The sequence below is a fragment of the Ostrinia nubilalis genome, chromosome 9, assembly GCF_963855985.1.
Source record: "Ostrinia nubilalis chromosome 9, ilOstNubi1.1, whole genome shotgun sequence".
Classification (NCBI taxonomy): domain Eukaryota; kingdom Metazoa; phylum Arthropoda; class Insecta; order Lepidoptera; family Crambidae; genus Ostrinia; species Ostrinia nubilalis.
The window spans coordinates 14,102,046-14,129,307 of NC_087096.1; the positions used below are offsets into that span (position 1 = coordinate 14,102,046).

Consider the following 27,262-nt stretch of genomic DNA (forward strand, 5'->3'; position numbering starts at 1 on the left):
TAACCCTTGAACTAAGACCTCTGGGAAGAAACCTACCTATTGCAATCCCCTTTTGCTCCACAGATGTGCTCTATCTTCAGTCAAGTTGTTTTCTAAAAGAAGCAGCAGACCAAGTTCTAAATCTAAACCATGAGTAATTGAGTATTTTGCGTTCTTGTCAAAGTGATACGCTAAAGGCAAAAATATACCTGTATTTTGTTATAATACCCTGAGTAGGTACTTGCTAGAGAAGACCAACCAGTATGAAATGTAAATTATTATTCCATTTTTGAAAGTTGTAAGTTTACAGGATAATATTTTAAAGATTTACATAAAGGTGCTATCTTTCAAGAGTCGTTGTTTGCCAACAATTTTCTCTTCTTGAAAGGTTGTTCAAAAGATGTAACTTATTAGTCTCGAGTTCAAACTTGATTATGAAACTTGACTGCATTTAACTCTTTATTGTTGCACTCCGTCGACGCAGTTTGAAATAATTCAATGAACTGTTTACGGCAAAACCCAGAGTTGACCGTTCGCTCCATTTACGTGTAGTTTTCGTCCGCTTGCGTCCGTTGGCCGTGGAATCAAATTAAACGCGTAGAATGCAAATTGCTCGTACTTCATACTTGTGTAAGGTATTTTTACACTATTTATATTGACGCGAATAGCCGAGTTGTTTTCATGTTAGCTTGTGTTGTCTTTACCAAAATAATTAACCTGATCGTATGTAGGTACTCATTATTGCTTCGTATCAAGTTACAGCTATCTCCTCCAAAGGAATCTTAAAGATAAATATGCGAACACATAATTGTCACGATCAAACGTTTTTATTTATATCAAATTGCTTTTAAGCAGTCAATATAAACGAAGGAACAGCTTTGACGGTACCCCTTAACCCCTTTCCAATTTGTATTTTAATAAAAAATGCTGAAAGGGAACGGTCGGGAACGTCATCGGCACTTGACGAGCACTCGACGCTCGATACGGCGATATCTGTCAAAGGAGATTTAATCCCAGGAATGATTTAATTATAAAGTCGCAACACGATCCCACGCAGACGCAGAAAGAATGAAAAAGCCACCTCAAGTTCAAAGGGAGATATAAATGAGAGCATTCACTCCTTTCAGTAAGGACCTGATGAATATTTTATAGATGCGACTTACGTTTGGTGTGTGAAGTGCCTAATGAGGCTTTGTGAGGATTAAACATGTATTTAAGAAGAAATTTTGCTTTGAAACCAGCGTCTGATGTGTGCGCGGGGTGAAACGGAATATTTTTGGAAACAAAACAAAAAACATATGTCGCGGTCTTTGCTGGCTCTTACATAATATGTCTATTTGTTATTAAATTTTATACAAGTTTAAATGTGTCATGCTGTAAATTCCTGAAAGGGTGGCCAATAAAATATGAATACTGAAAGAACATACATTTAATTTATGATACTCGTATTACTCGTACATTCCGAACCAAATATTTGTATAGTTTTTCCGAGAAAACCCCGAATCCCAGCCAGTGGTAGAAGCAAATTAATATCGGGCGGTACTCTTTGTCTGCGCTTCACAATCAATTCTCTGTATTACAGGGATTCCACCGACTCCTTCGATAGCACCAATTTTTGCGAGAATAGGGTCACCTTGAAGTACGCTAGTTTCTGAGACAAATATGTAGGTACCTGTTTTTTTTGATTTCTCAATTTTTTCGATATCCTTTAACTACTCTACCTACTACCTCTTTTGTGACTGATTAAGCCAATATTATAGCTGCAGAAGTTTCTGTCACACTATTTTTTTTTAATCAGTGTTAATTAATGTTTGATAACCCATAAGGAAATTTTTCAAGGTTTCTGGTTAACCAAATTGCAAATTTAGCTTTTTTGCCACTTCAGACAGAAAGAGACGACACAAAGGAAATTAAAGCAAGGTTCTGTTTCACATAAAATATTGAATTTTCGTTACGAGAAAAATTGAAATGAAAAACGATGCATTTTGTAGTTGTGGTCGCTGCCTGTAATCTCCCTGTCGAGTTTTTACTTCTTCAAAGAGCTTTTTGATATCGTTTGTGAGCTTGTATCTTTTGTTGCCTTAATCCGTTCCGAATTGCTTGATTGCGATTGCGACAAATAAAAACAGTTATTTTGTGATTTAATTGCTTTAGGGCCGATTTTACAATGGCAAGATAATGTTATCTCATGCAACATGATTGTTTTTGCTTACGTATAGTAATTCAGAAATAACTATTACACATCTAATTTGTTTTAATAAGTAGGTACGGTAAGAGTACACTAATTTCTTTTCATAGCCATAAAAATACCACGTTCTTACCTAGATGTATTAAATGTAAATGTTGAAATCTACGATTTTATTACGAAAGAAATGATGATACAAGGAAATAAACCTTTGGGTCGTAATTTTATTACACACATACAACTAAACCACCGTTATCTCTACCTACCACAATATGCACGTGCGTACTCGTGCGTTTCTTTACAACGGGTTATTATGAACACAACAACGGATGCAATCTTGTACAGTTGTTCCAAAACAGAAAAAAATACTGTCCTGAAATTACGCAACAAATGATGGCACCCCCAAACCAGTCGGCTTCGGCCAGCTTCAAAGGAGAATTTATTATTTAAAGTGAAAGTTATTGAGTTTCGCTAAGGTTAAGTGAGCCTTTTGACTCGCCTTATCTATACAAGAGGTGGTATGAGGAAGTGGCGTCAGGTTGCCTTTGTATATGCTCCAATATCAGCAAATTATTGAATGTTTTATTACCCCTTGTTCCACTGAGGCAAAAGAAGTAAACGCGCAGGTTAATTTAGAGTTGTATTACGTCTGCAAGCTCGCTTTGATCAGCGCTCTCGCACAGCCTTTGATAATATTAGAATAGAACATCATTGACTGAAAATACTCAAGTTATTTGTTTTCCTTTCATTTCAATCCTTCTGTTTATTCTTTAGATGTTGTTTCTCCTGAGCATATTGTAAAGGGTAGAATATTGATAGGTTTAAGGTGAGTTAAGTATCTTCTTTTAATTACTCAAAGGCTTTTTGGGATGGGATTGAAATCGATGGTCTATAGTTGGTGTAAATCATATTTAAGTTTTTTATTTTTAAAATACCATTGCCTGCGACTATGTGCGGGTCTATTTCGAGAAAAGAAACTGCTATTCTGTGTGATGTTCATTAACAGTAAAGTTTGATCAGTTGAGATCAAATAGAGATATGATTGTTGTTAATTAAATGAATAATTTTGTTTAAATATTATGTAGCTCAATTAATCTGTAAATTAATGTAACTCAATTAATCTGTAATCAAGTATGAATGTAGCCAAGTCAAACAGCGCCAGAGCTCGCTTCGGTTGACTTGTGTCGCTCTCCCGCGGCGCGTGTTTAGCCCAACTTGGATTAATCCCGTCTTCGCGACTACCCGCCGCAGTCGCAGCGCAACTTTGATAATATCACCCGTACACAAACAATCTGATATCGCAGATATTAACATTGACTTCTGTAACTTGAACACTGGCGGGGCTGTTCAAACAGCTGTTTCTTGACGTCTAACTGTGTCTAACTCTGGGTTTCACTTGATGCAAAGATTTGGTCTTATTTTTTCTTAACTATAAATTTGAATATTTGCTTTAACACATCATCATCTTTTGAGCCACAGGACGTCCACTGCTGAACATAGGCCTCCCCCAATGACTTCCACATCGCACGGTTGGTAGCGGCCTGCATCCACACAACCGTGCTTTTAACACAACCGTCTTTAATCATATCACATAATACTAAACGTAGGAACATATTGTCCCTCTTTACTAACTCTACTACGTATGGAGATGGAAGATACTCTTTACGATGCACCATACAGAATTATTGATGACATTTAAACAAGTTAGTATAGGCACAGGTATAGGCCACAATTTAACAGTTTTATTGCTAGGAAGCGTTCCCAAACATGCCGCTCTACTACTATGTTCGATGTAATAGACGCTCTCCTTGCTATAAAATTACATGTTAATCCATTTTATATTTTCAAATTACATTTGTTTGCCATTTCGCGGAAAAGCTGTGTTTATAGCCTCGCCATCTGCCTCGTCTGGAAGGAATAATACAATTTTAAAACAAATCATCGAGCACTTTCTTGCTTTCCGCGGGATTGGTGCAGCAGGAATGGAGGCCTCGACTCGCTGTTAGGGTGGTCTGGCTGTCAGGTGTTGCAGGATATTATTTTCTGTACTTGTAGATCCTAACATTAGGTACTGCTTTTTATTAATTACGGATATGTAGAGCTATCTCACCAAACTCACGGTTCTCCATCTGCTATTTAGCTAAACTAATAAAAGCACTAATAAATATCAAACTAAATTGAGGTCAATTGAAATTTAAAAATCCCATGTCCAACGTTGACAGACAAATCGTTTAGATCAAATGAAAAGTTAGAATTTCACTGTGTGTGTAGTAAGTAACATTCTAGGCTTCATTATCATTAGGATTTTTAGTAATTCAGATAAAATGTGCAACTGTTCGTTGTTCTTAAATGGTCTAGTTCTCTATCATAATGGTTGGAATCTATAGAGATTCCATGTAGACACCAGACAGGCTGTACAGTCCGCCTCCCGCCGCATGGGCCTGGCAAACCTACGGCCGTACATTATGTAGATTGTGGCGTAAGTAGCGCGGCGCCAAACCGAATTTATCGCATTGCCTATTCAATCCGGGAAGCATCTGCCGTCGCAGAATAGAAAAATGTACCGGCCGTCCTCCTGCATCGAGACGCTGCTGAGATTTTGACAATGGGACAATGCTTTGTGGCCCAGACACGTATGATGCACACGTGAATTTTACGGAAACGCTAACAAGTGTGCATTTACATGTTTGTATTTTTAGGCCGTTGATATTTTTAATTTTTCAAAAACTAGTGTCTTGAAGTTAATATTTTCAATTGACCATTTGAATTATTTAACTTTTATTGAAAAATTTCCTATTAAAGAGACCAAAACTATGAATAAAGAGTTTGAAAATTGTTTAGTACCTACCTGTGCAATATAAACTTAAAATGGGTCACGGTTTCCAACTTTCGCATGTAGAGCAGTCTAACAACTAGCCAGTCGTCTACTATTTATAACGAAAGCTGACCTTTCAGCATTGTCTTTCGTTTTCTTCATTTAGAATCATCAGCATTATCCGTCACAATATTTTGAATCTGCCAGTATCTTAGATTCTATGTTGCCGAGCCAGACGCTGTACCGTCTCTAGTATTGACGTCTTAGGGTCGGAAAATTTTGTTATTAGGTTACATTTACGGTAAAAATTTTCATGTAGAGTCTGTAGTCTTAACTAATGTATGATGAAAACATTGTGACCTAGCCTTTCGTTTTCTCCATCTCTGGAAGATCTCAGATCCCTTTTACGAGTACGTTGCCGAGCATTTACGATGAAAATGGGTTAAAAAAATATGTAGAGTTGTCAAACTATTAGCCAATCAGTGGTCTACTTTTACCATACGGAAGGTTTGTGATCTTTCAGCATTACTTTTCGTTTTCTTCATCTCCTCACATCATCACCGTCACAATAAATCTGCCACATCCTTCTCAGATTGTACTTACAGATTTATCTGGCTCAACCCAGATGCTCCGTCTCGTCGAGATTGACTTAGCGCCGGGACCTGAAAATTTTGTATAACATTTATAGTAAAAATGGGCTAAAATTTTCATGTAGAGTCGTCTAGCTATTGTATGAAAAAGACATTGTGACCTAGCCTCTCGTTTTCTTCATCTTCTCACATCATGACCGTCACAATAAATCTGCCACATCCTTCTCAGATTGTACTTACGTTGAGCCAGACGCTCCGTCTCGTCGAGATTGACTTAGCGGCGGAGTGCTCGTCCAAATTACTATCCCGATCCGACTCGCGACTCCGGAGTGTGTCACGACAATTGGATACTTCAGCTTGTTTAGTATTAGCGGATGGCGGTATATGCACGAGTGACGTAGAGCAAGCACTCTCAGATCTTATTGTATGATTTGATTTTGTAGTAGGTGTAGTTCAAGGCACAGTATGGCTGTTTCTTGAAAAAGTTATGGCTTTATTGTAAACTAGCGGCCGCCCACGACTTCGTATGCGTGGATCCCGTTTTACCCCCTTAGGAGTTGAAATTTGCAAAATCCAGTCTTAGTGAGCACCTACGTTCTAAAAGGAACCCCCTTGCAAAATTTGGGACATCTAGCACTTGTAGTTTCTGAGATTTCGTGATGTCAGAAAAAAACTTCTAATTCTTCTAACGCCTGTCAAAGAAAACTCTACAAAGGTAAAGTTATACAAGTATTTAACACTTCCACTCCTGTACCTTTCGAATTTATTCTGAAAATGTTTATTAGTAAGTACCTAGTCGCTTCCACCTTTAACCTGATAATTACTTTCCATCAGGTGAGATGCAGGACAAGAGCATGGTCGTTTTGGATGAATAAATCTAAATTCAACATGGATTAAAGACTGGTTTTTAATCAAATCATCAATTTTAACGTCAAGGCTATGTATTCAAAGTAAACCCTACATAACTCTAATATAAAGCTCAAAGTAAAACCCAATACTCGGTGTTTGCAAATACTTTGTTTGTCGGTGCCTCGCTTACCTTAGATAAAAGGGGCGATATTTATATTAAATTCACGGGCAAGTTGATAATAAGAAAAGCGCCTCGCCCAAAGGACACTCTTTCACATCAAACGGAATGCACTAGCGGTAGGGCTGCCCCCGGACGCTTTCACGTGAATTCCTGGAAAACTGTGAAAAATGTATAAGCTGTATCCTGGCTTATTTAAATCGTATATTTTAAATGATAAATACAAATGTAAAGTAAATACAGGACCGTTCATTATGGAAAACCTTGGGGGAGGCCTTTGTCCAACAGTGGACGTCATTTGGCTGAAACGAACGAAAGTAAATACGTATTTACTTTACACAAATATAGCTTATTATTTCCAGAGACAGCACAAGTAGAGATATTGAAATATTTTATCAAGTTATCCCCACAGTACATAGAAAACTCTTTCTATATTCTGTGGCTATTCCATTTAAAAATATTATCGTCTAAAATTATTATCGTCTAAAACTGCAATCGTTAAAAATCGTATTAAATACTAACGCTAGATTGAAATTATTAATTATAGTAATTTGATGAAGTGGTTTCTAAATTATCTTTTACATGCTTTTATTTACCAAAATTCCTTAAGACGTAGTAAAGTGTAAAGTGCATCTGATGCATAGTCAGTTTAACTTAGCATTTGTATATTAGTTTAGCCGGCAGCTCCGGATTCGGCTCATGATTACGCAGTAGTTTTTAATTATGTCTACTTTGCGCCGCATGAATATTCTCTGGAGTATTTCATCAACTTGTTTTCGCTACGTTCAAACGTTGCAATTTACTTTGAAAATCTTCATAGAGCTATACGAAGAAAATTACTACGTTTTTAGATTAGAATATCTTCTTCTATTTCGATTTGAATTTAGTTCCAAATATAGAATTAACTCACAAGATCTAAAGAATCAAGATGTCTTAAATCAAGTTAGCCCGTATACTTACTTATAACCTCCTTAAAATTAGAGAGCCCAATATTCTAAATTAACTCATGTGTTTTAGTGATATGTTAAAGAACTCTACAATGCGTTGATTTGATTTTGATATAGACCTCCAAGATCACGTATTCTTAGTTTTGTGAAACTCAAATAAAAAATTAAAAAAATATATTTATTACCCTACCTACAATATAAATTAGGCCAAGGATTTCTAACCTAAAGTGCGGGGGACTGGTGCCTGAAATAGGTTTCAAAAGAGAAACCTGTGCTACGGGTCACTTCATTGCCTTATTTACTAAATTATTTAGTTTTTGCATGATCAATAGAATATGATAATTTACGTAACCAATAAATAAGAATCTACAATACTGTTAATAACCGCAAAGCTGGCAGCCCTGCGATGCGGCTGCCGGCCGCTGAAGGACGGAAGATGAAAGGCCCGGCCGCATTCGGCGCGACAAAGGACTTTGTCTCCTCACGCCTCGCGCGTTAACTTTGACTCGCGACGCGCCGGACAAAGGTACGCCGGTGTTTATGTTGTGTTCGTTACATCTGTTATTAGATTTATGATTCTAATACCTTATTAATATTGCGTGTTATACCTATCGCCTGATATGATAGACACACATGATCGCCTTACTTACCATGCAATCAAGGTAGATACTGAACTGAATTTATGAACCATCAATCAATCCTACACAAAACTCCTGGCTCACTAATAAATTAATGTCTTGGTCTATTAATAGGATTAGCAAAAGATCCCTTTTAATTAAATTTTACATTATTTAATCTGTAGTCTAGGCTTCGTCACTACTTATTATGCCAGCTCGTAAGCCAACTTTCATTTCAGTACTTAAAAAATAAAGCACTATATTTTTTTAAAAACATTCGACTAATTATACCATCAAAGGATGCTAATATATTTTAAATGAATTTTATTGAAGCAGGACTGAGCACCCGTTGTTTGGGCGAACCCCACGTTGGGCGCCAATAAACGCACGGGTGGCAAATTGTCGCTGTATAAAGTTTTAATTCGACTCGTATGTTTGATGATAGTGCGCGCACAAAGCGCAGAAGTAATAAAGGGGTGTCGAGTGTTCACAACTCGCATAGTTCAGGCACGCCCTCGCTTCGGCAAACTGAGCGATATTCCGCCGTGAACAATACATTAACCCGGCTCACGCGTGACCAAACAATACGCTACATTTATTGTTGTCGAACTACAGAAAAGTCAATTATTTAGACAAAAGAATCGTATGGACAAACAGTTGACATGTTATCGTTTGAACGGTCAAGGGTCAAAGCGCGTTCCTCGAGCGGCCTAATCGCAAAGAGACAACTCAAAGTGGAGCGTGCAAATTCGAGTCGGAGCGGGAACAATAAAAGTGCAGGTGGACCGCGGCCGGGCGCCTTTGCCGCTCCCGCACATCAAAGGCCCGCCCGCGATACCATACAAAAGCCCTAATGAGACAAACCCGTGGCGTAATCGAGGCGACGGAAAAAGATGAGGCCCGAGAGGTACGAGGCAAATTTTAATAATTGTCAAAGCGGCGGCGCCGATCAAACGCGAGGGGCGGCCCCCCGCACCTGTGACGTGTGCGCGTCGCGGCCTCATTAGCGCTACTGATCTAATGCGACTTCGAACTTCTAGCGACGTCTAATTAAACTTAAACTGAATTTCAATTTTACGTTTGAAATTTTAATACTTAAAGCCGAGCCGCGGAGGTTCCGCAAAGGAGGCGCGTTCAAAGGCGACGCCGTGCACGTTTTCGCAGATATTAAATGTGTTGACAATTTAATTTTTCATTTCCTTTAGGCGGCACGGGGCGGCGGGCGCGGGCCGCCGCGCCTTTGACGTCGCGATATTGTCTTTGTGCGGCGCGTGGGGTGAGTGGGGCCGCTGTCGACGGAGACTTTGTCGCAATACAATGTGTATCAATAAAACTTAGGATTGGCTTTTAGTGGTTGCACTTACGCTTTGTGAGGCGGCGGGCTCACCCTTTGACATTATATGTGGGGCGGCGGGCGCGGCGTTTGTGTGTGTGGGGTAATAATGCAGGCGGAGACAAGCCGGCAACGCCGGTTTATTAATATCGGAGCGATCGCGGCTCTCGCGCGGCACCGCGCCCGCGGACGTTTGCGGGTTCGACGCAAATGATACTCTTGCAAATACCCCCTTGCACTTCAGTGCAGCTTATGAATTTGGACTTCTAAATTGGACATAGGCGGATCAGATTCTTGTATGTAGTTCCGTGCAGCAAGCATTATGATATGAATGCTAGAGCACAATGTAATAGTGGGGTAGAAGATAATGTATGATATGAATGCTATGACACTACTAATAATGAAAAATTTAAATTAATTGAATCAACACACAATAATTTGTAAACCGACGGACAAAATTCTGAAATTCTGACCATTGAGTAAAAAAACAAAAGTAAGATTGATGATTGTGAAAGATGTAAAGGAAGTCCAAAAACAGATAGAACAAACAAAAAGTGTAGGTAATGATTGTGTTCAATAACATATTGATGAGATCTTGTTTTGATTGACTGAAAAGAAGGAGTACTTTGAGTAAAATAAATTAGCTAGGTACATACTGAGTCTCTACTCTCTACTCTAAAAACTATTTTGAACACGTTCAAAGATGCCGACGCATACAGATGAAATGTATGTGACATTTACTAGTGACCTTATGTGGGCTGATGTGTATTGGTGTACTGTGATATAACTTCTTGGAATCGGTTCGCTGCATCAACTACACGTGTAACAGAATTGATACTTCAATCAGACAGCACTGCTAATAGCAGCATCAAACACATTTGTGACCGAACACTAATATGCCGTACATAATAAATTGGCAGTCCACGAGATCAAAGGCCGTGATTGAACTAGTATTATTAGACTCTTTAAATAGAACTCTTCAAAGAGTCTTCGATCGCGTGATTGAATTACGGAATATTTAATTTGAGCACTCATCATAATAGAAATGGATTTAATAGGACACCGGTATTCATGCTCTTTGATCTGCGCCGTTCAAAGAGATGCGTGGCCTGTGCAAAACGCTTTAGTGTGTCAAAAAAGTCGTGTGGCTTTTATCCTTTGAGGCTTTGACCGTAACTGCGTAACTGACCCGCTGCCGTATTATCGGGATTGCATTCAGCGGGGTAGCGCGGCGTGCATGTGGAAATATCAACCCACCCGCGCCGCGGGCCCTTTGGCAGCCGTCGCAACGCTTGCTCGACTGACCATAAAAAGTATCCACATTTTTGTAATAAAATTACCTGTTTTAAAAGGACGTTACTACCGAGATTAAGGCGCAGAGCGATGTAGTTAGTCGTCGGCGGCTGATCAAAGGGCCGATGTGGCCAATGGCGGGGCTCGGATGGGCTTCGCTCCGCCTTCATTTGAGGCCACGTGCTGCGCGCGCACGCTGCCGGCTGCGATCTGACAGTTGCCGCCGAGCCCCTCGTCGCGACAAGACGCTGCTCTCTCGCGACTTAAATTCACGACGCGTTCGCGGAGTTCGAGAAAACCATTCCAAACTTTTAAATACCACTATTTAACCTTAGAAGTGTTAACCATCGTATCTCGTAAAGTAGTTTCAACTAATTTAGTGTGTTTAAATATCATAATCAGTGTCTATCGTATTATAATCGTTAAATTAAGTGATAAAGTGTAAAAAGTTCAGTGTTGCAAACTTTTTGGATTGATTCTATAAAACTGGATTGATATAGTCGTCTTTAGAGTATCAGGTATTAAATTTTGAACTGTAACAGAGTTTGCCCGCCGGGTGTGGTAACAAAAAGTTTTTTCGAAGTGTCGGCATCCCTCGGTACGGTCACGGCAAGTTTTTTGTTAGAGCCCGTAGCGTATTTTAAATATTTATTGGAATGCCCTATTGTTTTGAATGTCGCCATTGTTTCAAGGATGTGCCTGCTAGTGCACTCGATATTAAGTTATTGTGCGGGCCTGCTTTAATGGCACTTTTATGGGTCCTGTTCACTTCGCTTCATTGTTTGGTTTTGTTTGGGTTAAATCAAAGGTTCCGTTGCTTGCATTTTTAAATTATTGTTTCTTTTTAGTGCTTAAGTTCTTAGTTCACTGTTTTTAGTCGAAGGTCAATGTTGTATAAGTAGTACTTGCTTGTTTTCAAAACCAATTACCGCATGTAAAAGTAGAGAAATTATTAATTATTTCATTTATTCTATTAGTTATCGATGGTGATAACTTTTTAAAAATAGAGTTGCGCTTATTATAATGTTTAAAGATAAGTCATCTTTACGATGAGAAAAAATGCAACAAGAAGTTTCACATTTCATAAATCGAACTATTTTTATCAATTACAGTAATTAATCTTAATTTTAATTGCACTCTATCAGTAAAAATCAGTAAAAAAAAAATTAAATACCTAAAGTCTAAATACTAAAGTATAATAATAACTAATAAGCAATTAAAGTTCAATTGACATCTATCAACTTTATTTAATTTAATTCATAACAGATAATACTAATACATTATGTTAAATTGTAGTGTGATGCTTTTACTATTTGTAATACATAAAAAAAACTAATTACAATTATAAATTTAAAAAATATCTAAAGTAGCGTACGTAATATTTACATTAGCTGTATTTACTTATGTAAATACAGCTTTGTAATTGCAAAGCTGCGCGTGCGCTACTCGAGGAAAAGACATCAACGCGCCTCCGTAGCACGCGCTGCGTAGGAGTGCACGACTTTGATAACATCTCATTTTCAATTTTATGTGGTCAATTCATACTAAACACGCTAAAATAAACAAAGCAAGGAAAATATTATCATCATTAATCATAATGTAATTCTAAGAACAAATAAAAACGTGATAAGTTATTATAAAACATAGTACGTGGATCTTTTTTTAACTTAATTAGTTCAAAACATTTGTTAGTGAACTTTTTATAGACTCATCAGTATTCATTTTACTCAAACCAAAATGATCTTTATACCATACAAAATTTTAATGTTAGCCGCCATAATCTTAGCGTGTACATTTCGAAGATACATGCCATTAGACCACCACCTCAAAGTGGCGTGCGCCTCGCATCAGTCCGCTCCGGCCCGCATACGATTACCCGGAGTCCGAATTAAAAGCGCCAGGTGAATAAAACACCTAATTAGCTACATTATCGCGCCGTCCGCCGCCCTCATGAAAGCGTAATGCTAAAAGCACCCTTTCAGGTGCGCACGCGGCGTCTTTGAGCCAGTCTCAGAAAAAGGATCGCTCCGTGCTAATTTCCAAACTCGGTTTCGCACAGATAAGGATAGACTCGGGAGGAAGGTGTCTTTGATGTAGCCGCCCGGCCCTCTGACTCCGGGGATGAGAGCTTTCAATGAAAGGATTTTTTTTTCATCTTCTTTCCCTTTGTACTTAATTTAAATTTCGTTTATATCAATGCTCCGAGTTTCCTTTTGGTGTGTTTTCTCTTTTACTTTGTCGCGTTTATCCTCTCCAATTTGTTATATTCGAGTTCGCTTTGTAATTAAATTTAGTGTTGGTAATCTGTTCGCTCTAAATTTTTTTCCATTCCGTGAGCTACCGGTGTAATTGCAATTTATAAATTAGGTGTCCCTTTGATTTCGAATGTTCCCTGGAAACGCTTGTTTTCAAAAATTTGATTGTGTCCTTTGTAGTTCGGTTCTCTTTGACGTTGTTCTGTCGGCGGTCTCTTTCATGTCTAGTGTGGATTACAGACCCACTTGCGATTTGGTTATTTAGCGGCTACATTACAACGCTCAAAGAATAATTACAAATCCGAGTAATTGCAATAGATTATAAAAACAAATACAGACTTAATTAAACTATTTACGTAGGCCAGTTTCAAATAAAAATAATTGATGTCATGTTTCGACATCGTGAAATTAATATATTATCCTAAACGCTAAATTTCAATTAAACGAGTTATAAAATTAATTGTTAGTCGTAAACGACAATGTTAATTGTAAAGCGTAATTAAAGTTACTGGCGCCTAGTTCTTGGTTCACAATTAAGAGGTTGATTATGCAAGTGTTTGCCGTCCGTCGTTAGTTTTTCGTCAGTTGTTTCGGCGCTCGGGAATTTGACGCAAGTTCCGACGCGCCAAGAGGCCGGCACAAAGTCCGCTCTGACTACCAAAGCACACAACCTATGCCGAACATTACCATAACACAAGGACACCAGTTAAGTCTTTCCGATTTAAACATCAAAGTCCATCAAATCTCTTTGATCTCCATCAGATCATCGATATAAGGAAATACACGGTCGCATAGGTGACCCTTTGATGATTGCGCATTGTTTGCGACTGGGGTATTCGTGGGACTTATTTATTATTGGGTAAAACTCGTGGTTTGCTTTGAGGAATAAAAATAAAGGAATTTCATTAATGTAGAGCCAAATAGGTATTTGATAGAAGTCGTACGTCGATTCCAATCAAGGTGTTGATTGGAACTAACTGTTAGCGTAATTTTGTTTATAAATTGGCCGTGTGTTGTATAATGCGGGCGGGTATTGTGAAGGCGTCGCGAGACAAAGAGTTTGTCGCGAGGAGTTGAAACACACGGAGCGTTTCCCGCGGCGGCGGCGGCACAAAGGCGCCACTTTGCGGAGTCGTCTTTGACTCACGAGAGTGTGTGACCTACCATTAATAACCTACTAATAGGTCTCCCAGCTCGCAACCCCGCTACATCAAGACTTCTCTGAAGATATACGTTATTAGGTTAGGTTAGGATTATCGTTTTAGAATCCTTTGGAATAATCCTCTTGTGAATGAATGAGCGCTATTACGAATTCTTGTTACATGTTATTATTAGGTTACCTTAACTCTATTTGAAGGGCAAGTACTGCGCAATATTATGTCCCTCTGATGTTTCGAAATTTCACGAACCTTTAATCTCGAATAGAACACTCGTAGATTCAATTTTTCACATAATTTTATTAGCGACAGTTTAATTAGAGCACCTTTCATCGGAGCCGCTTTGAGATTGTGAACGTTTCAAATAGATTTCACAAGAAGCACTTTCAAAGAGAGCACCCCTAATAAGTACTGAAGAGTCCTCGCACGTGTTTATCAAAGACAGCCTTTCGTTACTCACCGTCTGAATGGCCTCAAAAGAAACTCGTGTAAAATGCTCCACAAAGTGCCGTATCAAAGGAAAGGCGGGCGCAAATATCTGTTTCGTAAACTAGTAAAAACGGAGCTCTCAAAGGTACGCGTACTCGCGGCAAATTAGGCGGAGTTAAATACAAGCGCCGCTCTCACAAATGTATAACTTTGAAAGTGACTCCTCGCTCATTATTTATGTAAGTCGACGTAATCGTCAAACGACTCCCGCGTTTTATTTTTGACAACATTACCCGTTCGGTCCGGCGTGCGCCGGCCGAGGCGCTGGCGGGGCCAGCACGTACCCCTCGCATGTGTATCCATTTAATGCTCAATTCCCATATAATTTAACTTTGCGATCAAAGCGAAATTTTGCAAAGAGCTTCCCGGCGGCGGCAGGCCGGGAGGCGGGTGCGAGCGGGACGCCGACATCGGAGTTCTCGAGATCAAATGCTGGGCCAAATTAGTCACTCTCCGTCTCTCTATCTCAAAGCCGATCCGTAGCAAAGTTTGCGCGAAGATGACATCAAAAGGAAACCACACACTGGGGTGGCGCGCCCGGCGCCCCCGGCCCCATACTTAAATCCGCCGTGTCTCCGTCTTATTGACACGCGACTGACGACTCGCAACTCGCAAGTCGCCAGCGCCGACTGTTCAGACGCGCTCCGCTTTACCAGTCTTATTTAGTTAATTAATACGGAATGTCCTATCAACTTCCAACTCCCACAAGGCAGTCGTACACTTACACGGATCGACTCTAGAGAAACTTTAATCGCATGGATATGTTTCTACGTGTACGAACAAACTTGTAACTCGCTTCCTTTAATTAAGGACCTCTGGTTTGTCGAATGGGTATGAAAATGCTTTCATTCATCATTTAACATGTTAACGGGTATTATGTTATGTTTCCTTTATTTGGAAACTGTACTAAGTATGTTTTTATTTACACAATAATAAGATATTCGTTTAGTACCTTATCGTAATACTTATCAATATCATTGATTGGTTGGACAATGGCTCTACAAAATCAATCATAGGTATTATTATGCAGACGTAATACGGAGCAAAAGATGTACCAAATTCTAATTATACGCATTATTGAGGTTTCGAAATATTCAAGATTTTTACAATTTCGGAATGGAAAACACTAAGTACCACCTACTGCTTTAAATAAAATTACGAAAAGAGATGAAAGAGCTTCGGTTAGGTTTCCCAAAGTTCTGAAGCCTTAGAAACGAGTTTCAACTTGGGCTAAACTTTAGTTTCTCAACACAAAGCTGGCAGTTGTATTCTTATTTGTTGAAAATTGCCTTTTTGAATGTTTCGCAACGCTGTGAAGGTACTTGGGGAGGGATACAGAAATAGGCTCGGGTCATTTAATTCAACTGGATGTTGCCAAATCTGAAAGGATATTTTTAAGTGGTTATTTTTGGATTAATGGTTATGGTGACGCCGCATCTGTGGTGCTCATTATAAAATCAAATAAAACTTCATTGTACTATAAAACAATGATAGATTGGCCATTAAAGATGAAAAATAAAATTGTCATAAAGCTAGAGATCAAAGAACAATATTTTGAAAGAGGTGTATTTTTGCTCCAGTAGATAGGTAGATTCTACAGGGTTAGATGTAACTCCTAGTTATCACCTTGTAAGAATTTCCAAAAAAAATGCCACAAAAATGTTTAAATCCCACACAAGCACGTCTGGGAGAGGCTCGGCGGCGGCGGCATTGTGCCGAGTTTACGAGCGGCCGGACGGTTCCTGGAACTTGCGCGCGCGCCTACCTACGCCGCTGCCCCTTTGTGACGTCACAACACGAATATTTGACTTTCGGTTCACCCTAATTGAAGTTTAGTGTAGCCTCGCTGTTTGCTCTTCGTTATTCGATCCACTCAAGTCGGCTTTGGGCATATTAGGCGATCTGCTTTGTGACGATAAGCCGCTTAGCTAAGCTCGTTATTACTTTATGGCGCGATAACAGTCAGTGCTCCCTTTGTTTTACATTGTTACATTCTTTGTTACTCAATTTGGAATGTTTTTAACGTTCAGTGTTTAGTTTATAACTTTCAACGTCGTTCTGTTCAAAGTCAAAATTACTATTACAATCAACGCCATATTCCCTACGATTTCTGTAGTTGCACATTAAAGTAAGATTTCGTATGGAACGTTAATCGGCAATCGCCCGTAATAATAACATTCGTAACAATAGCCCAATAACTTTTTGTCTTCATTTCCCTTTCACTGCAGCCCATCCATCACGGCCACATCATTCGATATGTCAGAACTCATCCAATATTCGGCCTCGTCGCCACTATACAACTTTTTGTGCCATACTGCAGTTATAATACGATTATAATTTCAGAGTATCAGCTGCCATTTTGCTCAACTTTCATATTACTTAACGCCCGCTGGGTTCGTTTTATTTTGTTTGGTCGTTGTGTTGTATGGATTCACAATCCATGGGAATCGGAATTTCATACCGGTTGCAAATGCCGATAAAAAAAGGGTTTTTGTTTGTAACATACAAAGCGCACAATTATAACATGCAGTGACAATTAGCTTAAACGATTTGAAGATGATACACAGACCTTTTTGAAGACTCTACCAAGTTACCTGTTATCAGATGGTGAAGATTATTATTTGCTTTGCTTGCAACTTATTTATTTTTTCAGCGAAGCATTTTGTCCAAATTGAAGAAGGAACGGTAAACGGTACAGTGTTCCGGTATATCGGTTTCAGCGCTCACGTAACCGGAATCAAGCCCTAATGATAGGGTTGGCATCGGCTTCCATTGAGCGGGACCGGTTCGAGCCGGAATGCTGCGAGCGCGGCGTGCGGTGCGCCCGCGCACTAGGGCTGCTCGGGATGAGAATATAACAATCGCTCACTACTTATCTGCTACCCATATTCTATGCCACATAGTATTGCTACTATGTCCTTTTGTTCCTTTTAAGCTATTTGGTTCTCTATCTGTTGAGAGTAATGGAATGGAAATCGTAACATTATCGTTCTACCTTAATAAATATGCTTCAAAAAGTTCATTTTTGATTATGAGTACAGACTCATGTCATGCATGCATGCATGAATTATGTGCCTAACCAAATTATATCCACAATGATGTAATTTGGTCTGGCACATGCTTGTTGTTAGCCAAATCGATTTTTGATGGAAACTTGAGTGGTTTGTTCTACTCGGGCTGCTCGAAAATAATAACCCGTGGGTTTCATTTTAGGCCAAACTGTAAGGAGATGGTGTAGATCCTGGCTATAAAGGAATTGAAGAAGTGGGATTAGTCCCGTTTCTCATCAAAAAACTTTTGTGTGCACGAAATGATCCATTCAAGCAGTTACAGAATAATAATAACAATGTTATGTCTGTTTCTACACTCGCGAGCAAAACTATGGAATCACTTACATGAAGTTGTTTCCACGCGAACTTGTGTACTAACGAATTTGTTAGTAACAAAAAAAGTGGCACCATTTTAAAGATTAAACTTTTATCTTTAAATTGATACCAAATTCATTTAAATCACACCAGCATTTAAAAAGATATCCCGGCTGATGTGAAGAAGTAACGAAAAAGACATGTATGAACTGTTTGATACGTCGCGAGTTGCGGCCTATTTACCCCCTATAAAAGCACGCGTTTTTAGATTTTTGCTTTCACACGTTGATTCATACACATCTCCGCTTCTTTTGACACTTTACCTGGGATTCTACACCTTCAGAAGCAGCACAAATCGTTGCACTATTGCAAGAAAGGCTCAGCCAGCGGGCTGTCGCACGTCAGCGCCACATAAGCCAGTCCTGGGTTTCGAAAGTTTCAAGACGCTTTCGGGAGACTAGTGGCTTTATCCCGAGACCAAGTTCTGAACAGCGCCGGTGCACATCGCAGAGGAAAGACCGTTTTTTCATGTCAACCTCTCTATGAAATCGTCATTTGACTGAAATCGATGTCCATCAAGAGCTCAGAAATGTTCGTAAGATAGCTGTTAGCGAGTGGACAGTTCGTCTAAGATATAAGCAATAGAATTTGACTTCAAAAAGGCCTGCCACAGGCTCGAAACTGACGGCAGGTCACCGATAAGCACCCTTTCAATTTGCTCGTACACATCTCAATGGGAAGGCTAGTAATGGAGGCGAGTTCTGTTCTCCGATGAATGCAAACTGTGTTTGCAGGGCAGCAGTCGAAGAGGTCGGGTTTATAGGCGGCCTGAGGAGCGATTTGTGCAGTGCTGGTTCGCTGAAACAGTGGCTTATGGGGGTGGCTTGCTCGACTTAACATCGAGATGTGTACGAGCAAATTGAAAGCGTGCTTAACGGTGACCTGCCGTCAGTTTCGAGCCTGTTGCAGGCCTTTTTGGAGTTAAATTCTATTGCTTATGTCTTAGACAAACTGTCTACTCGCTGACAGCTATCCTACGAACATTTATGAGCTCTTACTGGACGTCGATTCCAGTCAAATGACGATTTCATAGAGAGGTTGACATGAAAAAACGGTCTTCCCTCTGCGATGTGCGCCGGCGCTGTTCAGAACTTGGTCTCGGGATAAAGCCACCAGTCTCCCGAAAGCGTCTTAAAACTTTCGAAACCCAGGACTGGCTTATGTGGCGCTGACGTGCGACAGCCCGCTGGCTGAGCCCTTCTTGCAATAGTGCAACGATTTGTGCTGCTTCTGAAGGTGTAGAATCCCAGGTAGTGTCAAAAGAAGCGGAGATGTGCATGATTCAACGTGTGAAAGCAAAAATCCGAAAACGCGTGCTTTTATAGGGGGTAAATAGGCCGCAACTCGCGACGTATCAAACAGTTCATACATGTCTTTTTCGTTACTTCTTCACATCAGCCGGGATATCTTTTTAAATGCTGGTGTGATTTAAATGAATTTGGTATCAATTTAAAGATAAAAGTTTAATCTTTAAAATGGTGCCACTTTTTTTGTTCCTAACAAATTCGTTAGTACACAAGATCGCGTGGAAACAACTTCATGTAAGTGATTCCATACTTTTGCTCGCGAGTGTATATTTGGTTTCGGTAATTCACTACAATATCTCTAGTCCTTGGCAGTCAGCCCTGTGTGCGGCTCGCTGGCGGCTTTTTGCTTTGCGCGTCGCCCACGCGGCCGCCGGCGCCGGCGCAGCGCTGATGTCCGATAAAGGACACGTTGCTGATATTTGATGGCAATGTTCCTCGCTCGTACAGCGTCGTCTGCCTTGCCCGGCGGTCTATTTAATGACACACATTTAACGACTTCCCTGTCAAGATAAGACGCGGTTAGATCTCTCTTTTTGTGGCTATAAATAAACTGCAACAATGAATCATGATCTTGTAATCATGCGCCAACATTTGTATTGTTATCTTGACCTAACACAACGTTTCTCTATGTGCGTCACTTGTTGCGTTTATTATTCCGTAAAAGAACGTAAAGATTATTTTTGTCCCTGTACGTTAGTAAATCGATTATGAATATGCGAACTAATAAATCAATATAATGTTTGTCGATAACCACAACAAAGCATGTTTATTCGAACGATATTATGTTCTTTCACCAAATTATTTTAAATAGTCCTATTGCCAGTGGTTTTGGATCTCAAAATCTTGAAGTATAATGGAAAACTTAATATCCTCCGAGTCTAGCAGACACGTCGAGAGCCCGGCTCGAGGGCTGCACAAATAAGCAGGATCATCCGCCATTACCTGATTGCCACAAAATTGCGCAAATAAATCATCTGCACTGCTTTGCAAGAAGCGCATAAGCGTTCGTTTGTTTGTTCATGGGGATAAAATTAATAAATAATGTTCTTTATTTTACCATCTCCAACATGCTACGTTTACTCTACCACGTTTACCGTCCACGTCGATGATTCTACTTATCTGTGCCATAGAGGAATGTTTATTAAAAAGTGTGTTTAAATGTGTTTTTATTACAATAAACCGAAATTCAGAGTCCATTACGTCTACTTTAACTGCACTACACTCAACTACTAATCTTTGTAAACAAACAGTATACATTTATGTGTCTATTTATTTATCTTAAGATGTCTATTTGTATTTACTAAAAATATACTTTAATCTTAATTAAAGTTTCTCTTTTTAACATATTATTTGTATTGTTTCAGGATGATATTATCCTCATACCCGGCACCGTTCAGCTAAGTTTTAATAAAGGTAAGTTATTTTAATCTCTACTACTTATGGTGTATAGTATAACAAACTATAAATTATAATCAATTGTACTAATTATACAATAAATTACTCGTAAGTGCCGCATTAGTTATTAAACCACAATTTTCATTACATTGTGATTTAAATAATCACAATGTAATCAAAATTGTGGTCACCGCCTACGCATTGATATAGAAATAATGAACATTTGTGCATGATTGCAAATATACCAAGACCACCAAAATAAAATATCAATTATAGATCCGCAAAATCGGCAAACCTGGTCATCGAGAAATTATTGTTAACGATACAATACCGTTTCGATACTTCGTTACCGATATAATACCGATTACTTTGCGATATAATAGCAGTTATTTCGCTTTTGTTACGCTTCAGCCGGACTCTACCTGCTGACTGAGTACCGAATATCTGTCGTAATCAGTTTTCTAGTTGTTATTGGATTTAGTGGAAAATGAACATCACAAATTGACTTTCTCTTCTCGATCCAAACTACACTTTCTTAAAAACAAAGATGAAATCAAACGAGAACGTATGTACTCTTGGTAACGTTTCTTAGTAGATAGGCGTTGATGAGAGCCAAGATTAAGTAAGGGACGAGTAAGATTTAACGAAAGCTAGGTGCTCTTTGTATTCGCTAAAACATTAATGTTTAAAAATATACTGTAAATGTCAACCGGTACACCCACAACAAAAATACAAATGCAACTTTAATATGACTTGGCAATTTAATTTCCTTTGAGACTTCAGCCGACGAGAACCAAAACTACCGATCTCATAATCCCATTACTTCTACGCGTTTACTCTCAAAAGAGGCAACAGTTTAACGTTAAATCTCGCGTCGGGGAAAAACGAGCGAATTTTTATATTAAACCGGCTCTCGTAGGCTGCATTCACGTGAGGGGCCCTAGACGGCAAATTAAGTGACATTAGGGCATAATGCCCGGGAACGGAGACGAAAGCGAGTGGGCGCGCCACGCTAGAGCCACGAGCACCGCGGGCGCACAGGATGAGCAGAACAGCCTGCTCAAGTGCTCAGTGCCAAGTTAACCAAACACTTTTAGCAGTACCTTTCAGATGACTAATAAGTGCGTTCCTCACGCAAGCACAATTTATGGAGCTATCCCCGGCAGAGGTGATTGATATCTTCGGACATTATGATCTGAGCCTGAGCCGAATCTATTTAGTTTTGCAATATTTTCGTGAATAACATTTTTCAATCAGGCTCGAATTCATAATTCGGGATCGGTATAGTAAGTAGATGGTCCTGTTGACCTGTTCATGATAATTTACATCTACACGCACCTATAAGTCAATGCAAATCAATGGATAACTGTAGCATTAATTTTATTAAGGATTGAGATTATTGCATGTCCGCTAACCTCCTTCTTCTTCTTCCTTCTTATCGTGTCGACGACAAACCTACACAGTGGCAGCCCAATACTCCGCTACAAAAGTGGCGTTGTCTGCAGCATTCGTTAAATCCTTCTGCGTACAGTTGCTCGGGCACTCAGGGCACGACATCATGGTGCTTCATTGACCGGGGATTACTGGGGAACACAACCGCATCTGCACTCCATGTTTGAGCCATCCAAGAATCCCCACCTGACCAGATTGTCCTTACTACGGCCAACCTGCGTCCGAAGTCTATTTAAAGACTTCCAGGTAAGCCAGTACTTACCTCCTTTTCAAATATGATAAACCTGGCTCTTCTACCTACCCTGTGATAGATGGGACCTGCCGGTCGCTGGAAAATATTGCAGCGCATTCAGCGCGGCAGCTTTTTCCTATAATGTTTAAAAGCGCTTTGTTAACGGCAGCGCCTTTGAATTGAGGCACGTCAATGAGTTTCTCTCGAGATTGTAGCAATAGCAACACTGAGAAAGCATACACCCGGCGCCGGCGGCGAAGCGGGTTGCGCTGGCCCACCTGGCGCATTGGGTTTTTATTACTATAGTAAATATTTACAGCTTATAATTATAACTTCTTCAGCTTGAACTGGCTTCCACGTATCCCCATTGACTCTCCCCATGAATGGGAGATTAAGAACTTTTTTTCCACACAAATCCCCATACAGCAGTCCCCGTGCAGTTCATAGCACAGAATAGGGATGGATTGTGCTGAAGATGATAGTTTTCTTGTTCTTATTTGGTCTGTGACCGACCTATAACTGAAATCATGGTGTTGTGGTGGTTTAAACAACATTAAAAACTATGCATGGTTTGATGCTAATGCTAGCTGTCTAAACCTACATTCGTACTAATGTAGAGATATTAAAAATAGGACTAAAAGTCTTATAATAAAAAACATATTCAAATTAAAGAAGATTGAATTCAAATATAACTTTTCTCCAAAGCGAATCAATTCTTCAGAAGCCTTTTACTCCCGCAAATTAACCACTGAAGCCTATTATAAAACCAATCGTCTTCCACGAGTGTCTCAAATTGTGTCATTATTAGATATTTCACTTTTTCTCGCGTTAACCGATTTCTCGAGAGGCAGCTGCAACTCATTTCTCCGTTACCGAATTCTGTTCGCTGTCTAATTTTCTCGTTTCTTTTGATTACCGTAAGTAATGGTTTCTTGTTTTTGGTCTGCTCTATGTTTATATTTGGAGCGTTTTAAAATAAAACTATTTCTACACAGATGCGAGTATTTCAAAGAGACTCAAATTATTATTTAATTACATAGATACTCGTATTATAGAGACGATCCGGAAACGGCAAATCATAAACGAAAGACAACAGCGACATTTATAAGCGACCGCTAATACCGTCCTACGCGATATGAATTTAAGAACACGTGTTAGGTGTTTGTTTATCAGAAATAGCTTTCAACTCTACCGCCTACTTGAAAAAAGCTTTAATTAACCTTATTAATGACTTAGTAGACAGAAAATAGTTTTCTCCGCTCTTTGGTCGTAGCGTGATGGTATAAAACCTATAAATCTTCTTCAATAATTGGGCTATCCGACACAAAAAAAAAATTTTAAGTCAGACCAGCCGGGTTAGGATGCGCGTCGTGATATACTCTTATCGACATCAAAATGTATGGGCAAAATCGATAAAATAGCGTGATAAATAATCGCTTATCGCGGCGCGCATCCTAGGCCTACAGGAGTTTCTGGAGATTAACGTGTTCAACCAAACAAACTCTTCAGCCTTATAATACGAGTATTATTATAGTATCTTTCATCATTAAGATCGCCTGTTGTACCGATATTTGTTATGTGTGTGTAATAAAGATTTTAAATAAAATAAAATAAATATCTTCGATATCATCATAAAGCCACTACTTCGTATCCTTTTCCAAGGCTTACCTGCCAATAGGCCAGCCGCTCCAATTTTCTTCGGCCAAGGAGCTGAGCCGTCTTCGCATATAATGCCAGCAGATTAACCATTGTTGCCGGCCATTGTGGCCCGGACATTGTGACTTTCCGCAAACTATTCTTAGGCTTAGCTTATTAAAGTCGCTTTTGTGAAGTGGAAATCCAGTTTCTTGAAGGCAATCCAATCCTGAGCGCTTTCTGTGAACAAATAAGTAGTACAAATAAGACATTACCATTTGAAATTGAATATTGACTATTTTATAGGTTGACTGATGGAATTTTCTAGAGAAAGAGAAATATCTTTGTACTAACTGGAGATTTCTATTTCTCTGATTCTGGAGATTCTTATGCTAATTGGAATTCTAATGCTTTAATTATAAATACCTGTCTCCAGGATAGACCGGCGTGACTCATGAAGAATTCTACAAGAGAATCTTCAGATAATGGAAGATCTAATAATGAGGTTTAATGAGTTTTGATGACAAAATGTGTAGGTGAATAGTCTCATGAGAAAACTCAAACGTTGATATTTACGCATGACCCAACTCCTAGCTTTAGTTTTAAACGTGTACAACACATCACTAACATTCCACGCTGCAGTTACCTCGACGTATCAAAACGATGTCTCCATATCTGTTTGCTCTCAACTACCGTCGCAATATGTGCAGCATAGTTTCGAAGCGTAATATCGCTGTAATAATCTCGAAAATAAAGTAGTTCTCGTTTCATCTCGCATGTTGCCGCGCGATGTCATTACGACGCGATTGCGATCGCCCCCCGCAGTCAGATGCGAGTTATGTCAGACATTCGCAATCGCAACTATCTTTGAGCGCTGCAACTTTGAAGAATTATCGGAGCCAATCATTTATCAGCCGTCATGTCTGTGACTGGTAAAATGGCTTTTGAGCTCGGATACTCTCCTGCAAAGGTTCAGAGAGAAAACTAGATGAAAATTAGGACATCAAGTAGGATAACATAACGTCATGTTTAATGTAAAGAAGTTATAAATTGATACAGAAAGCTCATAATAATATGCAAACCCTTCCGATAAAAGTAAATTATGTATCATTTATAATATATTTTTTTATGTAGAGAAGATGTGTCCCGCTTGACATGACTTGTTTGTTGCGGCGCTTCTTCTCAGCACTTGCCAAATTTGTCTCGAAGCGCTGGTTGGGCAAAAAAAACATGAGACATGTATAGGCTCCTTAAGAGCATTTGACGATTTGTAAGTACTAATTTAATTAGTCTAAACAAATAAAGATAATATTGATTTTTTATTTATTTATTTATTTATTTATTTTGACAATGGACATCACGTTGGGAACAGTAGCGAAGCCGCGACGCGTCCCGCGCTGCGGCGCGGCGGCTGCAGGTGACGTCAATGCGCAATATTCGTGCCCGACACGCGCCTGCGGCCGACGTGAATGGGGCCACTTCATAACCCTCGACAATTATTACTTTAGATGGGACTTATTTATTCACGTTTTGTCTCGAACGGTGCTATTCAAATTCACTAAGTTTTCTATACCTGCTGCTTATCTCAATATAATATGTAGTATTTTATTTATTAGTTATTTCCATTGACATGAAAAGTGCTTATATGCAGCTTTTGTCAACACCTTCGTCTCACTGTAACAGCAGGATGATATTTAATACCTCAGGAATAACTAGTCTCTACCAATGAAATAATTTTCAAAATCTCTTAAGTAATTCCAAGGTGGTTTCATAGAACGTTCGTGTTTTCTGAAAGCACTATTTACTCGTACATCAAGCTTACATCAATAGTAAAGGCAACAGTTTCAATTTAAGTCAATGGTAGAGCTCTCGTACCATTGGCGCTCGTGTATTTACTTGGCAAAGTACGTCATAATCTGTACAGTTTGCGAAAACTTTGGAGCTTGTACACTACGTTTCCGCTGCTGAAAGGGATGTATAATGGCAGTTTAGTGATTGTGTAAAACTCTTAAGTGAGTTGGGAACTGGTAACGGCCAGTAGAGTGTCACAGCTGCAAAGATGTTTTGCAGGTTTGCAAGTTTTATCTAAATATTGTTATTGACGAGCCCCAGCTAGTAATAAAGAAAGAAAGAGAAAATGTTTATTTGATTCATAACATAAATATAGATATAAAACAACTTTCCTTTATGTAAGCTAAAAAAAGCTTAATTCAAAATCGTTTAATAAATACATTCGCCCTGTCTGTGGTCGTTGTATTGTTTGGTAAAGTGAAACATTGTGATGCGAATTTTATTGCGAGTGCCCCATTAACGTGCGGTCATTTGTTTTAACGACCAAAAATCTTGGCAAACCGCATAATTGTCCACGCGTTTTGATTTAACACAAATTGACGATCTTTTATTCATAGGTCCAATCATCCATACAGAGTGCTGTCGAAAGGCGTTGGAGTTCGAAATGTCTCTCTTATCGAATTCCATCTCTGTTGCACCTTGCTGTGTGTAACAGGGACGGCAGATTGGCGGGTACTTGTAGCACGACCGCGAGTTATTAGCTTAGTTAACCACTGTTTTCATTGAGGCTGGCGTCTACCCAGTCTTGTATGGAGTCCGACGAGAGCTTGATGCTTCGTTGCTTTTAAATATTCGGTCTTAATGATGTACTGGCTGTTTCGTAATTGTATCACATTATTAGGGAATTATTTCGATGAAATTTTGCTCATTGAATATTTAGGCTTTTTTCATTACTCGAATCGTTCAACATCATTTATTTGACTACCGTACAAAATGTAAATATTTATAAACATTGCAGACGACAAATGGATCTGAAACCACAGGACAGTATTGACAGCTGTGGTTATTTCAAAACTAGTTTTCGTTGGAATTGGTATTTGACAGTCGTATCCGTTGTCGAATAACTGGCCACCACACCGAGTCGCCGAAAAACCACTCGGCAACAAAACTATCAACGTCTCGCCGCAAGAGACCATGACGATCCGGCGGTTGACGGGCAGGCTGTGGCCATATCGTATTCGGAAAATGTTAGATTGCTTTATTTGTTGTGGAATTTTTCACGGTAAAATAATTAAAAGGTTCATCCTTGAATCAAAATAGCCCATTCATAATATCACC

General features: G+C 39.3%; 1 protein-coding gene across 1 annotated transcript in view; it reads left to right on the forward strand.

Moving 5' to 3' along the window:
- LOC135074729 (axin) overlaps positions 1 to 27,262 on the forward strand; it is a 100,708-nt gene that overhangs the window by 16,770 nt on the left and 56,676 nt on the right. Inside the window, exon 2 of the mRNA XM_063969101.1 lies at positions 20,784 to 20,832. The gene's annotated coding sequence lies outside the window, so the exon portion shown is untranslated. The remainder of the gene's footprint in view (positions 1 to 20,783; positions 20,833 to 27,262) is intronic.